The sequence below is a fragment of the Aptenodytes patagonicus genome, chromosome Z (assembly GCF_965638725.1).
Source record: "Aptenodytes patagonicus chromosome Z, bAptPat1.pri.cur, whole genome shotgun sequence".
In the NCBI taxonomy this organism is placed as follows: Eukaryota; Metazoa; Chordata; class Aves; order Sphenisciformes; family Spheniscidae; genus Aptenodytes; species Aptenodytes patagonicus.
This window is the reverse complement of record NC_134982.1, coordinates 44,232,981-44,251,005: the sequence shown is the minus strand read 5'-3', so window position 1 is coordinate 44,251,005 and position 18,025 is coordinate 44,232,981.

Genomic DNA, 18,025 nt, shown 5'->3' with positions numbered 1-18,025 from the left:
TCCAGTTCTTCTGGGAAGGGCTCTTTGCTTTTCTTTCTTTCTAAGGTACTCAGTACAAGAACTCTTGTTACCAAGTGGGGACACCTGATTACTATTTTAATTTAAATAGTTACTAAAATGGCTATTCTATGTTGTTTATCCTGACCTTTGAATGTTGTTATCCTGATTCTTCAAAATCACCTGAAATACCTCCCAAAAATAATGAATATCTAAGGATTAAATTTTGCACAGCAAATTCCAGCCTCAGTAGGTGGTCAAGGTTTCATACACCTGAAAACAGTATTTAATGACTGAAGAGTTGAGCAGTCTTATGTAATGCCTGCTCTGCTAGTTATATTAAAAAATCCCTTTAATTTGATTTGTGCAGGACTGGGTGCTGTCAAAACCTCACTTAATTACTGACAATAAATAATATTAATTATAAGTGTAGGCTTTTTTTTTTTTTGAAACTACATCACTCTAAACCATGCTCTCAAATTGTTGTTTGCAAAATTCATTACCTTGAACAACTTTAAATGAACAGTTCCAACATTCATATGTCTCTGTTTTTAATGGAAAAATGTTTGTGGGGTTTTATTTCCCAGTTCAAATCAAACTTAAAAAGAAAATTGCGTTCTGTAATTTTGGTATGCTGATGGCATGCAGTGAATTGTGTTCATAAAAATTTTCAGAGGCTTCAAGTGCACTAGCCTTCTCTACACTTCTGCATTAATCATTATCTGAGTCATTTGTCCTTTGAGCTGTGCATACAGATGTGCATGCTATATGATCTCTGGTATCTCAATTATAGCAAGATTTCTTAGTTAGCTATACTATATCATCAAAACCTAATTTGTGTTTCAGAAGAGTGAGGGGTAATTCCATTAGCGTACTTACTCATACCTCTTCAGAGCAAGGAAAATTGTATGGTATTTGTGACCAAGCATGTCTTATGGTTTTAAAACGCAAATCCATATTTTAGTTACGACTTCAACCTTGACCTCGAAGTTAAACCTAGTGTTTTATCCATTTGCTCTCTGAAGCCTGAAACAGGATGCACATGTGAAATAGGTATTTAGAAGTAGTTTTGTCTGATTTGCATACTGCCATATTTGTAATTATTTTTGTTTGACATGGTACAACTGCAACTAGTATAAAATCAAAGGCAGTAAACCAGTAAATTGTTTTGCTGCTTGCCTGTTAGCAGCATGCTAAGAATGCTAGAGTACATCGCTAGGAAAACTAACACGAATTTTAAGCTCCAAGTCTAAAAACAAATTTTCTTTATTCCTCCCATCCCCCTTTTTTTCCTTTTTTAATGTAGACACTATATTTCATGCCTTCCTTTTCCGTCTTTGAAATTAGTTCATCCCATTTAATATACTTTGGAAATGGTTTGCTAGCTTGTCAAAAGATTTGTAAGGCATGGATAAAAAGTCAAGCTTGTTGACTTCTGGAGCAATTAACAGAATCACAGATAGCCTATTTCTTGGCCTATTTTCTCAGTCCAGCCATCAGTACAATTACCCACATTAAAGAAAATTTCTCGTATGGAAAAGAGAAGTCCAAGAAAGTTAAAGTTCACTCCAGGAAATACAACTGTTTGGTTTTAATGCTTCTTCATCAGCCACTCCCAAGGCTATCAGAAAAAGTAGTTTCTGTCAGTATCTTGAAATATTTATGTATCTTTGAAGGGAATATTTTGGTGTTTAGTATTGTACTTTTTAATGTTTAAGCTGCTTGTCCAAAACTAATACAAAAACTGAAAGATCCTTCTTCCAACATGCATAGATAGGCTTTTGTGCAGAAGGATGTTAACATTCAGGGGATTTTAGTTAATATACCTTTTAATTTTAATATATACTTCCCCAGTGAGATAATGTTAGCACTGTTAGCACTGTAACACTGTCTTAGCTTCACTGCACACTAAAACAGCCTTTATTATGCTGGGCAAGCAGGCCAATCTTTCAGATTAGATTTTTAGATTTAATTTTTTTTCCTTTTTCTTCAACTGTGGTAGATCAGCTAGGGAAAAGCTTTAGAGGGCAAAAAGCAAATGAGATTTTTTTCATTGTTCCTAATAATGGAGTGCAACAAACTTGTGATCAGCTTCAGAAGAATTTGATAGGTGCTTATACAAGTTTCTACTTCATATAACAAGTCTGTTGCTAAAGTTTTAAATGGAGGTCATGCTTAAATCAGACTGAAGATGTTTAAGAATATAGCAACTCATATAACTGCTATTGGGCTCTTTAAGTCATATTTTTCTTAAGCGGGATAATACATTTCAAACAGTAGCAATTATTTGCATTAAAAAATAGGGCAGAGTTACAGAGGGGGGTAGGGCTAACTGCTCAAGGCCTCACGCTTTTAATATTAAGCCCCTTTTTCTCACTGAAGATGAAAGATATGATTAAAGATGAGGGCAAACTAAATTATAATCAAAATTAACACAGTTCGTAAATTACTAGACTTGAGACATCCATCCAACCTTGGTCATTTAAGTACATAATGTAATATGTACTTAATGAGAGGTTTAATCAGAATTTAAAAATCTCCTGTTTTCCCAGTTTAAGGTGTTGATTTATACTGAACAACAGAAAAGATTGACCATGAACTAGAATGTGACCAAAATAACTCTGGATATTACCTCTTGTCATCTTGCTAAAGAAACACTCTTTGAAGAGACAGTTGAACAGATTCTGTTCTAAGTCAACTTGGGAGATGAAATAATTATACATTTTCAGTAGCATTACTAGTATTTTGTATTCACTATCTCTTCCTTGGATCAACATGAATACATTGCATTTAAAATGCAAATTGAGGTGTATATCAACTTTCCACAATTCCTGGTAAAAGAGTAACTATTTAAGTTTACATTGGTTTTGACATAGTTCCCCTCTTCTGTCATTCTCTGAACTCCATCTCATTTTCAGTGTCCAGTAGTATAAGTGTTATCTCAAAACCACTTTTTTATTATTATTATTATTATTATTTTATTTTTAATTTGACTGGTAAGACTCTGTGTGATTTAGCTGCTTCTTTGATTTGAAAATTGAAAACTACAAGTCCATTTCTGAGGAAGAATTAGTGAAAAGGTTACTGTGGGATTCCGTATTTTATTGTCATTTATTAATAGCAAATTGAATTTACTCATTTGTAAAGTAAGAGAAGTATGTTGTTAATTTCTTTCTAAGTCAATCTAACAGACTGGCATTGATCTAGCATTTTTATTCTTTAATGACCAAAGATGAAGTGATGATTTCACAGACCTATGGAACTGCACATAAGACTAACTACTGGCCTAGTGTCAAGACAGCCATATTACAAAAATAACATGGAGCACATGCATTTGCCTAGGGATTAAAGTAAGGATCTAAAAGACATATTTTACATGTTGTGGAAATTTCACATTTTATTAATTAATAAAATTAATCCATTTTTTCCAAGCTGATATGGAAGGAAATGAAGCAGTTCCAAAATTTCACATGAAAAATAGTATTGAAAATAAACCCATTTGGTTTTGATCAGATGAAACTTTCTACTTAGATTTTTACCTAAAAATACAATTTCCTACAATATCTTAAAAAAAGAAGTAAATCGCTTCAAAACAACCATTGGAATGTTCAATCCATTTGGTTTTTAAATGAAAACACCTTTAACTTTTGATGACTAGATATTTTCAGCTGCACCACAAAAAATTTACTGCTAATGAAAGCACCTGAGAATTTCTACCCCAAACATATTTTCACGGCCTACAGTGACTTTTCAATAACAGAAATAAAGAAGAAAAATGGGGGAATAAATGTACTGATACTGACTACGATGAAAAAAACACAAACTAACCTCAACAATAGGTTGTTATGTTTCAAATGGAATGCATTTGAAGACAATTTTAAAAACCCCAAAACTTTAGATTTGGAATTGCAATGACAAACACTGAAGCATGTTTATTTCAGTTAACTCTGTTGGTGAGATGCTGCACAGTTAAAGTATTTGTAATCTTTGGCCTCCCTACTCATTCAGGGTAAGTTAATTATATAAGCCCAGTTTTTGTATCAAAAAATGATTGCTTTTAACTTCATTTTTTCTTTAAAGGGCAAGAATAAAATTATTTTGGCTTTGCTACTAAGGAAAAGAGAAATCAGGATTTCTGATCACTGGAATTACATGATAATCCATTATAGTGATCCTTATCAATTAGTTCAACATCTTGGTCAAAGCGGAGGGAGAGCAGTTATATGCAAGGTCACATTTTGTATTTCATTTTGTCATTGACTTCTCTGTAATCTCCTCTGACTGTAACCCAGCTGTTTGTCATCCATCACCCTATGTTCTTAAGATCCTGATCCTGTAGAAAGAGATTGATATATACCTGTGCATCACCTATTGCTAGTGGTGCCATTAGAAACAGCTAAACTTATCATATGATTTGCTATGTGAGGAAAGGAGACTACCATTTAGAAAACAGCAGCTAACTTCTTTCTTGCATTTGAATCTTACTTGATGTTTAATGCCATTTAGTGCTGATTTATGCCATTCCACCAATTAATAGCAGGTTCTGCCACCAGATCAGCTGTGCTTTGTGATCAATGCTATTGAAGTTTGCCAGGGAGTCTAACAGCACCAGCTTGGACAATTGACCTTTGTATATAGCTTTCAGGAAATCACAGAATCATAGAATCATAGAAAATCTCAAGTTGGAAGGGACCATAAGGACCATCGAGTCCAACTCTCTGCTCCTCGCAGGACTGCCTAAAACTAAATCATATGACTAAAAAGCATTGTCCAGACGCTCCTTACTTGTCCAGACTCTCTCTACTGTATTGTGAGGAAAGATCTCTTTTCAGTGACTCTTTGAGCAAAGTTTATTTATTTGCACAGCTGGAACTACCTGTGTTACCAGTTTACTGCCTTTTTATGAGACTTTGAAGTTGTAGAGTCTGCATTTTAATAAGCAAGTAATTGGTTTGCAAAAGGTAAGAAACTGACTCTAAATTTTATCTGATCCCTCTCTTGAAACATTCAGAAAATCCTTTGACTATAGACTTATCAGATATTTCTGCCTTTTCTTTCTGTATGTTTTCTATAGTTCACAATTCACGTCTTAAATATCTCTCCCTTTATATTATTCACCTTGTTTGGAGGAAGTTGGAATCATGTTTGTGGCTCCCCTTTCCCTCAAAGCTTTGAGGAATCTGCTATAATAAATTACCTTATGTCTATCTATTTTGGGTTAGAACTGCAATACTGATGCAACTTTCCTCCTCTCCCCAATTTTCCTTTATCTTCTCATGATTAATGGAGCATCTCTAAGACTTTTGCACCAACACCAGAGAGCACCAGTGAAAGAAACAGTCTTAATAGTCTGGTTCTCACATTCTTCTGCAAAATATTTCTGTCTAATAAAACAGTATAATCTCCCTGAGATTTATGGGTGATTTAATCTTTCTTTCTTATTTGCTACACATTTTTCTCTGCTGAGCACTGCATGTTCACTGACCACTGATGTCTTAGCAGCTATTATTCTGTGCAGCTCTTCCAGCTGTTCTGTCTGGCACTAGGCTACCATATTATAGAATCATAGAATCATAGAATCATTGAGGTTGGAAAAGACCTCTAAGATCATCGAGTCCAACCGTCAACCCAACACCACCAATATTGTCGTGCCATTTGGAATCGCATCTCTTTGCTGCATTGCTAGTGTGCATTCAGACTTTCTTCCGCGACTCTGAACAGAAAGAATTCATTAAGATCATGTAAAAGAAAGAAAACCATCCTAAATATTCTTCACAATTTGGAACAGGCCTACATACTAATGTCGACCAAAGAGGTCAGATAGATATGTTTCAAAAATAAGATAACAAGTTGGTGCATTTTACTTTATAAATTCATGCTATGTTGAGAAATTCAGGAACACGATCTTGCTTTCTTGGTTTCGCAGAAGACTTGTATGTTTCAAAGGCAGTGAAAGGTGTGCCAGGAAGATTTCACTGAAAACAAACTAAATCAGACAGGCCAAAATGCAGACCTAAAACCACTGGGCACTTATCTTCCTGCTTCATATTTGAGTGATAATCCAACCATTTCCTTATAAAAACATTAATTTGTATGTACGGCTATACATGCAGACAAAGCAGTCAGGCCACCATGCAGAGTCATAGGCTGCAGTACAGCCCAGGGTGTCATAAATGCATGATAACAATGGTAACACTCAAATAAAAAAAAAACAAAGGAAGGACTCATCAGAACATGATTCAATCAAACTGCATAGTTCCAAGAAAAGCTGCAAGGTGGTCCTTTTTTATAAGATAAAGGAAAAGAAAGGAAAAAAGAAAAAAAGAAAAGAAAAGAAAAAGAAAAGAAAAAGAAAAGACAAAGGAAAGGAAAGGAAAGGAAAGGAAAGGAAAGGAAAGGAAAGGAAAGGAAAGGAAAGGAAAGGAAAGGAAAGGAAAGGAAAGGAAAGGAAAGGAAAGGAAAGGAAAGGAAAGGAAAGGAAAGGAAAGGAAAGGAAAGGAAAGGAAAGGAAAGGAAAGGAAAGGAAAGGAAAGGAAAGGAAAGGAAAGGAAAGGAAAGGGGAAAGAGAAAAGAAAAGAAAAGAGAAAAGAAAAGAAGAAAAAAGAAAAGAAAAGAAAAGAAAAGAAAAGAAAAGAAAAGAAAAGAAAAGAAAAGAAAAGAAAAGAAAAGAAAAGAAAAGAAAAGAAAAGAAAAGAAAAGAAAAGAAAAGAAAAGAAAAGAAAAGAATGCAATATATCAAAAGAAATACACCCTAAAACCACTCTTTGAAAGGTACATCTTAACCTCCTTCAGGTTAGCCAGGATAGGGAATAATTTATTACATATGTTGAAAACAGTTTGACTATTCTTGTCTCAACCAAAAGTAGTATGAAAAAAATGAACAGGTAAAGCCAGGAATTAAACACTGTTTTAATGATCTTGGTCCTGTCAGAAATCAATTTATTTTCCAGCTCTTAACACTATATGGAAACTTGGAGTATTATTTAACTCCAGCAACAACAGTAAATGCTACCATAACGTGTTCTAATGTGAGTGACAATAAGGTCAAAGCCCATTTAAAAACAATTCTCATTTTATATCCCTTTCCAATGAGTGAGGACTGAGAGATTTCTAATTTTATATTTCTTCTGTGTGTATATTTCTGTGTGTACCTGTATGTATCATGTGTATTTGTAGTATATGTATGTAATTCATTGTGTGGTAGCTGTTTATTGTTTTCATGATCTTAAACAAAAGGCACAGTGGAAAGGATTAGTGTAAATAAAAATGTACAGAAGATTCCTGAAATAAATGGAAAATATTAACATTTTCATTTTTGTAAAGAAACCTCTTTTCCTCAGTGTGCTTATGGGTTAATGCAGAGGGTTATTGCCTAACAACCACACAGCAGTCAAATCTCATCACCTTCAGCAGGAATAATTTATGGTTTAATCTTACATGCAGGCATATTAAATTAGTATTACTCATCAGAACTCACTTATTAATAAAACAAGCTGAATTAGCCACCAGAGAATCATATTTGGAAATTCAATGACAATTTTACATTTTTAATAAAGGCTCAGAAATATTATTGCCGAGCAGGTGGTGTGAAGAAATGTGGTCAAATTTGACATTCATTAATAATTGAAGTGTGGAACGTGACAGAGGTGAAAATTGATATTGATTTTTTCCCCTCTAATATTTGGATGAGTTCTGAAAAGTAAATAAAATGAGATAACAAGACATATCAAGTCACCCTGATTTCTTTGATCACCCCTCCCTGTATGCACACATATATATCACTATTTTCCCTATCATGTTTTTGAATAATTCAACACCCATAGTCTTTCCAGTTCAATGCATTATAAAACACACTCAAGCTGAGTTTCAATCATATTAGGCTGAAAGCTGAATTTTTTATGAAGGATTATTTAAAACAAAATGTGTCTTGGGCCCTACAGTCTCTGAAACCAAACAATCCTGAGAGTTCAGTGAAGAAATGTCAACAGTGTGGAGAATTTTTCAATTCAAAAAATTAAAGGAATCCTGTTTGATGTATATTAACCATATCAATATTAACAACCTTCTAGATTTCAGAAGTGATATGAGAGTGGCAGTATTATCAGGCTTGTATTATAGTTGTGAAAGCTCTGAAATACTTGTACTCACTCTAAACTTGACCTGCCTTTGGGACAGCTCCAGCAGCACTCCTACTGATTTCAGTAATGCCAATTTGCAGGCTCAGTTGAGGTTAGCCTCTTTAGCCTCGTTGAACTCCAAGCGTGCAAGGAGGGCCACAAGCCTCTGCTTACCAAACTCCAGTGCACAGTAGGCATCTCCATGGGGTATTTTCTGCAGGATTTACATAGCCATTAGAGGTCTGTAGTATACTCTATCATGAATCTGAGTTTGTTTCAGCATTTCCCACCTCTTTCTGTCCTCATGTTGAATAGGCTTACGGTCAGGATCTTCTTCACAAAACATCTCTTGGTTTACATTCTTCATCTACTTGAATGACTGGGTTCCCCTCTCTTGGCCCAATACTGGTGATAGCAGTAGGGGAAACTGGCTGAAAATGAGCCAGAGCCTTCCATTCCTATGTGTTTACAAAAGTAAATTCCTTGCTTCTGGAGGAAATCACCTACTCACACGTTCTGGCTGTAGGTGCAAATGTTATGGAGAAAATAAAGGAAAATATCGCCTTCTCTAATGTTCACTGTAGAGGATTTCAACCTCAGTCTATCTATCTTCCATTTGAAACTTTAACATAACCGCATACATATCCACACTTCAGGTTTTTGCAATATCACCTTCCTTCCTTCTATACAGTCTCCTATAAGCTTGCCTAGAACTGCAAGAAAATCCTGTCCTCATGGACTTTATCATGGTCATTTTCTGGATTTCACGCTATACAACTTATGTAGATAAACAGCCCACAAAGTATTGTTCAATAGATTTAACAATCTTTTCAGCCGAATTAGCTCTCTAGAGTTAATCTATGGGATAGGAGGAGATCAAGGAGTCTTCTCTTATATTGTCTGTAAAAAAAACGAAGGCAGCTATAAAAATGCCAAAGCAGCAGAACATTCAGATAAAATATAAACAATCAGGACTTAAGAAGAAGGAAGGAAGTAGAAAAGTTCAAAAGCAGGAGAGAGAAAGTGTGTCAACTCATTAGACTTCCTTCAGTTTTTTTTTTTTTAAGGATGCTTCATGTTTTGAGGTGAGCATCTCTGCTCCAAGATATTGAGCACAAATAATATTGATTGACTGCAGTTATTTTATGCTCTCATGCCTTCTGTCACTGCAGAACAAGTAACTGTTTGCAGGTCCCTTGGACTGTGTTAGCAGAGCAAATGGATGATGCTTTAGGTCTCATTTTGTGAGAATGAATTTATATTAACTTCAATAGCCAGAATTAATGAAATCTAGTCAAATAACTGAAAAGGTATTCCACAAGGTATTTTGCTTTAATTAGTGAGAAGTATTGCAGAAAATATGAGTCAGCTGAGATTTTTAAACATAACAATATATTATTCTCCATTCATATCTGTCATATATTAATGTTGGAAACATAACTCCAAATTGTGAGTTGTGAGCTATTTGGAGTTTGAGTGCCATTTCTTGGGATTTTTTTATTATTATGTGTAGGTTTTAATCAGACAGAAAATATAATAATAAAAAAAAAGTTACTGTTTTAATTAAAATGAGACAATAGCTTAATCAGCAACAATGAGCAGCCACTACTGGGCAAGTTGAATTGTTCTTATGTGATGTGATGCAAACAGGAACACGTTCCTTTATGCAAAAATTGCAGTTAGTTGTTCAACAAAAAGATCATGCAAATGGGAGTATTTGTTTCTCTGTGGCAGTTACCAACTTTTGATGTACTCTTCTATCAGCAAAAACAGATTTGATAAGTGTAAGGAAAAATAAACAGCAAAGAAAGAGGTGGGAGCACATGGTTTAAGTTGAGTGATTGCAATATTTGGACAATAAGTGTCCTTTTGAACTTAGGCCATCGTTGCACTGTAGGCTACAATGAGTTTCTTCTCCACAGTTAAAACCTTAGCCAATTCTTACTGAGCCAAAAATGCTCTAAGTACTGAGTATTTAACGTCAGTCATCTGAAGGGCTGAACACTCCAAAAAGTGAAGTTTTTATACACCCTTCATATCAGATTCTTATAATTTTGACTGGATTAAAAACCTTGTAATACCACAGAACCATTTGGGAAACAACACATGGCTTTCCCTCCTGAGTTTTGACAGCTTCCCCCCCCCCCCCCCCCCATGTTTCTGGAAGTGTCTGGGGAATTTCAGGCCTTGTCATACTTTTCTGCCCCATGTTTCACAGGGTGATGTTAAGTCAGAGATCACAGCTGTGCTTTTGGAGGACCTGTTTGTTCTGTGCTCTTCCAAGGGAAAATATGTCAACAGTTTTAAGTATGTGGTTGGTAGAAAAGTTATGAAGAAAACTCCTTTTACTTTCACCCAGTTGCAACATTTTCCTTTCCTCTGACAAGATTCTTAATACAAATATGAAAACAATTGGAGACCTCAGATTTCTGCAGTCTGCTTTGTTGTGTTGTTAAGTGTTTTGTCTTCCTTATCCTGGATATATCATTAATTTTGTCCATCATTACACTACATATATTACATATGCAATCACACACAAGTTTAGAGAGATGTGTGTAAGACAGACATAGAAAAACTGTGGGAAGCTTCTCAATATCTCAAGCAACTATTTCCCATCAAAAGTCCATAGTAGATGGATATCTGTCTTAGGGTCTGAAAAATTCTACCTTTTCACTTGGGAAAACATGTATTCCTTACCTTTGCTGCCACTAATGCTGAGACAGGGATCACGCTCTAGGTGATAAGATATTTTTCTGAAAACATGGCACTTGTAACTCTTCCCTCCTTGCTGAAGAGTTGCTTCTGAACTGCCAAAAATTGCCAACTTGTATCTGTACCAGCCCGTTGAACCTGAACTTCCAAGTAATGCTTCAGGCTGTAGTTTGAAACTCCTAGAAACCAAGTCATAACATTCATTGACAAAGTTTTTGTGCAATGAACCCTGGAAGGCTCCCTTTACGTTATTTGAAACTTTGAATTCAGACCACTCACTGTAGCTGCACTTATTTTCTTCTGCCTGGCTGTACTTAATTTATTCAATTGTGGTTAAAAATTAATGTTCATAGGAGTTAACATACTATCTGAAGGGAGATTAAAATGGATAGTTTAGGAATAATAACTAGCTTCCTCCCTTTCTGGAAACCTGCCATTTATATAAAAGGTTACTCCCCGCCATTGTAAATCTAGGAACTGACCCTTATTCCTTTATTGCAAGAAGACTACTTGGTTAAAGAATTGAGTTAGTCAACTGTTATGAAGATTTTAAAAAATGCCTCCTTTCTTATTTTAACCATTGGAAGAAAGATGTGGATACTTGCTAGGAAGGCATCCTGTGAGAGTGACATAGTTATATAATTCCTCATGTGCTACATAGCACTTTACTGCTGATATCATTCCACTGATTCCTCCACTACTGAGCCAGAAAAATGGATAGCAAGTTTGTAGTTCTGTATCCAAGAGAAAGCTCAGAGTTTTGTGACATATGACAGAATGTAAGTGAACAATAACTTAAGTATCCACTGCCAGGCAGAGCTATGCCACACGTTGTGGAAAATTGTGTCTACTGATTATAATTCTTCTGGATCCAGATCAGTGCCTATTATTAAGGACCATGGAGGCATGAACATGAACCACAAGTGTATTTGCTACTAGGCTGATCATGTTGTCAATCAGTCTCTAAGGATCTTAGGAATGTCTTTCAGTGATCACTGAACTTATTCATTTGAGTTTGTGAGAGAGATGGTTTGAGCCACCTCTTTTGTTCAGTATTTGAGGAGACACTGTGTATTTCTGTGTGCTAGACATGACATTAATGCCAAATTTGGGGCATCTGATTCTGGAAAGGAAATACCAAATTGCTGGAGAATGAATAATCAGACAGATTATTAACTCTATAGGAGCCAAGAAGTCAAATCCTTCAGAAGCATTTCAGCCAAAAATTGTAGAAGATTAATTTTGATTAAATGAGTGGCCAAATACACAATGTGTTTGAAACCACTTAGAGACCACTGAACACATATGAAATCCAGAAAAGCAGATTTCTTTCTTGAGTTCAGAATTTTTTTTAAGACAAAGAGAAAAAAAATCATCCACACCATTGACAAAGGGGCAAAGTATTACACTAGCTGATCTTAAAAAATATGTTTTAGTGACATGCAGTTCACTATTTAGGTGAAAAATGTTTTATTGCAAGGAGAAGAAGGAGGTAGCGTTATGATCTGGCATGGGGATAAATGATCATTTTATTGAATCTGGAGTAACTTGGTGGTAATACACAAGACACAGTCTTTTAAATGCTCCTTCCATGCTTCTCTGAAACAAAGATTGATTCATCATTCATAATTCGGCACAAGCTGCTATACATAACTGTCAAGAAAAACATATATGATGATAAAAATAGAAGATGCAAATATATGGTGTTGTTACTTTCAGACTAAGAAAGGGATATTGTTCTATTTCCTGTTCTTTCATGTTGCTGTTTGTCTGTAGTCCTGGCTTCCTCTGATTGCTCTTCTTAAAAAATGAAAGGCATTCCTCTTCATTTAGAAGAAGAAATTTTACAAAAGACCATGAACCGCAATCCAGAAGGTACTCTTTACAAATGTCACCTTGAAAATGTTTTCTGGAGAACAATGAACTGAAGTTCTGATCCCAAAATACCTCCATACAGCAAGATCCCTGTGCTTCCTTTGGGGAGAAAAATGTCAATATCATTTCCACCTGGTGATAGATAATGTCAGTACAAAGAACAGAATGTGATTACAGAAACAATCTATAGCTCTTTACACTGTGTTTAGACTGCATCATAACCTAAAATTGTCATGGCAAGAAAGAGTCATTTTACATAGAAATCAGAACACTGTACAGATCTGACTTCTTTTTTAACACAGGAAAAAAGGTTAGAAAACAATGGCCTCTAAAATACTCAAAATAAAAATTCAAAATCATACATGCATTCCCAGTGCCCATATGTATTTTCATGATTCCTGTGAGAGCAGTAACTTCATTTTGATTTTCCAACATTTAACTTGGTTAGCTCATGTCAAAAAGTGAACTTTCTTAGCATAGTCAAAGCTGCTAATTGTTGGTTTGTAGGCAGACATGTTACAGGAATGATAGTAATACTTCTATTTGCTTTTTGTTTATATGAATAACAAGGGCTGCAGTGACCTCTATCCTGGGCAATATCCCTTGGTGTCACTTTCTCTTTCCCTTTTTTTCCAATTGCATGTTATTTTTATTATGAGATTAATATATATATGAGATATCTGAAAGTTAATTACAGTCATAAACATTATGTATAGATATAAAAGAGTATTGATTAAGTAGTGACTCCAGTATGAAGAGACATTTCTATGGGCTGTAACAGGCAAAATGTACAGACAAGACTTCATGAACTGCACTCACTCACTAATACTTTTAGCTGTCTGGAACAATACAAGTGGCAGAGGAGCAGGCCTTGAGGAATTGTCCATCCTGTCATAAATGCTTCGTTCTCCTTGTAGTCTGACTACAGGGAGCAGTGTTGTATCATGGTGCAGAAAAGTGCGGGCTTCGACATACCTGCCAGTATCCTGAACACAAAAATGAGATGGCTAATTTTCATATATGGACACACTTTGCATAAGAATGGCAACTGAGAGATGGACAGGGGAAAAAAAAATAGGAGAAAATGCACTATGCACTCCTTTATATTTTCTTTGAGAGGGCAAGGCCCTTTCTCACAACAGTTTATAATTTTGTTACAGCTCTGTACGTTCCTAGTCTTGCTTTCCCTGAATGAATTGGTTTTCATTCTCCATTCTGTTTCAAGTCAATCAACATGGTTTTTTCATCCATTTTTACATAAAATAACCTGCATTGGGTCAGATCAAAGGTCCACCTACTGTAGCATCCTGCTCCTGACAGGGGGCCTAGGGAGGAGTATAAATGCAGAGCAAGCACACAATGATACTTCGCTAGAATAATCTCCTTCCTTCTGGGGATTTATGATGCAGAGACCTGAACTAGAGGTGGCATATTTACATGCACTTGTGTTCAATACATTTTTCTTCCATGAGTTTTTCTGTTCATTTTCTGATCCCAAACAGGTATTTAGCATCAACAACATCCTGTGGCAAGGAAAACCACAGACAAAATGACAGAATACTGAAGGCCTGTCTTCTTTTGTTTGGAACAGCACTGTTTACCTCTCCTGTTCAACCTGTTCACTTGTGGAGAAAAGATGCAAGATAGCTCACCTGCCAGTATCTCAGAATAAGAACCAACACACAAATCAGCAAGTGACACTTCACAACATGTCCGTGACCTAGGCAGTGAACTGCAGTTCACAAAAGTGGAGCTGCCTCTCTTCATGTCTAGAAGTACCTGCATGTGTATGGTTGGGACCCTCTCCCCTAGTTGTTCCACATGTAAAATGGGAGTAATAGTTCCTCTTTTGTCTATAAAAGGACTTTTGTGTGGACAAATGCATCAGAGAATATCATGTGCCTAGCCACTATATTTGTATTACTGTAATGAGGAAAAGCAGTTTTGCCAAAATCCCATCATTTCCACTAGAAATTGTAACCAAGAAGAAAGATGATACACAAAGAATAAGTCACATTAAATTAAAAATAAAACAAAAATATACTGTTTAAAGTAAGGGTGATAAATGGTGATGGAAGGAAAAATGGTAAAAATACTTGTTTGTTTTTTTGTTCGGTTTTGTTTGTTTGTTTGTTTTAAATCCATGATACCTAGTCTAATAATCACATCCATTTGCAGGTCTATGTGTGAAAATAATGGTCATGTCATGACAATATATTCCTGGAATTTATATGAAAATATACACAACACATCTTTTCTGCATAAATTCTTATTCTCTATTATTTATCAAATGCTGCATAGCCTGTTGTAAGATCATATATTATGAATAGTGAGACTTCTTTTTTACTTTAAATAAGCACTTGCTTACTTGCCATACCCCAAATTCTTTCTTGCCCCCCACACTGTTTCCTATCCTACTGCAGTTAGTTAAAAATACAATTGGAATTAGTCTATACTGTCCCTACTTCCACCTCTTGTCTAAATAAATGAAAAGAAAATATACCTATCCATACATTTACACTTACATTGCTATATATGCATTATGTACCTCATTAATCAGCATTAGAGGTAAAATACTTCTTCACCTGCTTTGGAATTTGTCAATTTTTGATGTAGGGCTAACAGACCTCTTCACTCTTGTATAGCTGAAGGTATATTTCAATACTGCTTCCCAACAAGGACTTCTTTCAAAGCACCAATGGTCCTCCGAGTGTCGTTTCCATTCACTTGATGGATGTGAGGTGACTTTTCCTGTCTTTTTCTAAATTAGGCTTGCTCATTATTTTCTTCCTCTCTTTTGGTCCACTGAGTGGAATAAGAACATTATTGTCCTACTCTTTATTATTTTGGAAGTTCACTATTACTGAGTTCTGGTGTAATTTTTAGGCATTCTTCTCTTTGGCTGAGTCAGTAATCTGTGGGGACAGCCTTTTTCTCCTCTTCCTGCCATTAAGCTGCCCTTGAAGAGTCCTGATCTCTCAGTCCTTTATTTCTAGCTCATGTTAGCAGATAAGGCTGTGAAATCTCTTTTTGGCATTGCAATTTTGCAGCAACAGGCAGTCATAGGACAACCATCTATTCATCCTCTTCAGTTCTTCTGAGGGTAGAGATCTTTAGTTTTGCTTTTTCAACCCTTTTTCCAATGAAAGCTGATTGCTCAAGAAATAGAATGTGTATGGAGAAAAGCACCTTATCAAGGAAGGGAAGGAATAACCTATCCAAATCTGTTTAAGTCTGTTGGCAGTCTAGTCAAATCAGCTAAACACCTTTGTACTCTACCTTCCCCCAAAGGCCAGATATTCTCTTCTGCAGATCAGACATCATACCTAGAAACCCTCACACAAAAGGACTGCTTACACTCCTTAATCCATATCAGAAATGCCTTTGCCACATTACTGTCCAATCTGCATTAAATTTGTGATGTATGCATTCATCTCAGGCATAGGCCTGTAACAGTAGCTTTGTTTGCTAGCCTTTGAGTTCATAAATGTTTCTACCTTCATTGCTTGGAAGGTATGCATTCACTCTTGGAAATGAAACAGTGCATTTTCCTGCTCTCTGAAGCTGTTTGCTTCATCCCTGACATTCTTTGGCAGAGACACTAGTCTGTTAACACTTTGACTTCCAGATGGTCTTCTGTGCATGCATATCTACAGAAAAAAAAATCATATGATAAGCAAATGACATCAGTAACCAGCTCTTGCATGGACTATCTGTGTTTAAAAGCTTAGTAAATATGTTGTGATGTGACAGTTTCTACATGTAGATAAAATATACCAAAACTTCTTTAGCCATCATACCTCCCCATACTGTAATTTGGAAGAGCCACTCCCAAGGATGTCTGCTTCAGCAGCCGCTTTTGGTTTGCCTTCTCCTAGAATTAGGGATTTGGATTAGGCAGTAGCTTGCAAGGCTTAGCCATGGGAGCCTCATTTGAACTGCCCATGCGATATATGTGAAAAAATCTAATATACCTGCAAATATTTTAAAAATAATACTTGTTCTTATAGCATTGATATAAATGTTTGTCCAGACAGTTGGTCATAGGATATGACAAAGTCTTACTGAACCTCTGAGGGATTTATTTTCACTGCTTATGCCTCTCACAGCCTTGATGAGGGTTAAGGGATCCTGTGCTCTAGATATTTTTACATAGAAAGTGGAATAGTTGAAATAAGTTTCAGGATGGTCTGGCAGGACAAGAAAAGAAGGCAAGAAACTTTTTGCTAGATAATTTTGCAGTTTCGGGGTCTCTTCCTCAACCTAAGAGGATAAAAAATATGTATATATGGCGCAGTGAAGAGGGGAAAATAATGAGACTCAACGATTGTTTTATTTAACAATAAAGCATTTAATAATTCTAGATGTCATTAAAATTATTATTTGTGCAGGTTACCAAGAGCATCATGTCATTCATCATACTTTATGTTGCAAGTGGTATTGTTAGCAACATGAGATTTTGGCCTTACATGGCATGTCTTCCATCTCTTTAAGTACTTTATTTTAACACTGTTGGCACCTTAATACTGCAAGTCACATCTTATCAAGCAGCTCTACACGATGAGTGTGCCAAGACATTTAACTTCATTAACATTTTATTCTTTCCAGGTTACAAAAAGAGTAAGAAATGAAAAACCAAATGTAATGTTGTTTGCACTTCTTTACACTATGCAGAAATTGAAATGAAGCAGTGAAAACAATGGATTGTGTAGTTCTGATAAAGTATAGTTGGCTATGTAAATCTGTGTAGATTAAGTCACGTTGCAAGCCAGTCATTCGACTGGTGTAAGTCAGTGTATCCTTAGTGATGTCAGTGGTGTTATGATAACTTAAAATCTCTGCAGATATATCTATTGCATTGTCCGTATTGCTGTCCACATCTGTCTTCTCAAACTCTTTGGAGCTCGCCTCTTTGTTAGAGAAATCAATGTTAGCTCCAGTGAAATAAATGGATATTGTTATAAAGCCTGATTCAAGGCTCTCAGCACCCAGGTAATATTTTATTTGGCTTGTTCTAAAGTCTACTGTACAGATTCTAGTACACAAGGGTGTTCAGATATTGTCAGGACTGTAGGTAATTTGTGATGATAACAGGCATGCGAGGCTTTGTTTACTTGTTATTCCTCCTGCCGCTGTTTGCTCATATTAGTAAGCAGATGTGCAATAATGACTCTGTGAAGACACTAGCAAAATGAATATTTGGCTAATGACCCTAAGACCTTTATACTGTGTGAGATTACAATGGTGTATACAGAATTACATTTTCAGATGCAACAGGAAGTCAGCAAATCTGGCTTGTATTGTAAATGCTTTCATCTCTCCTT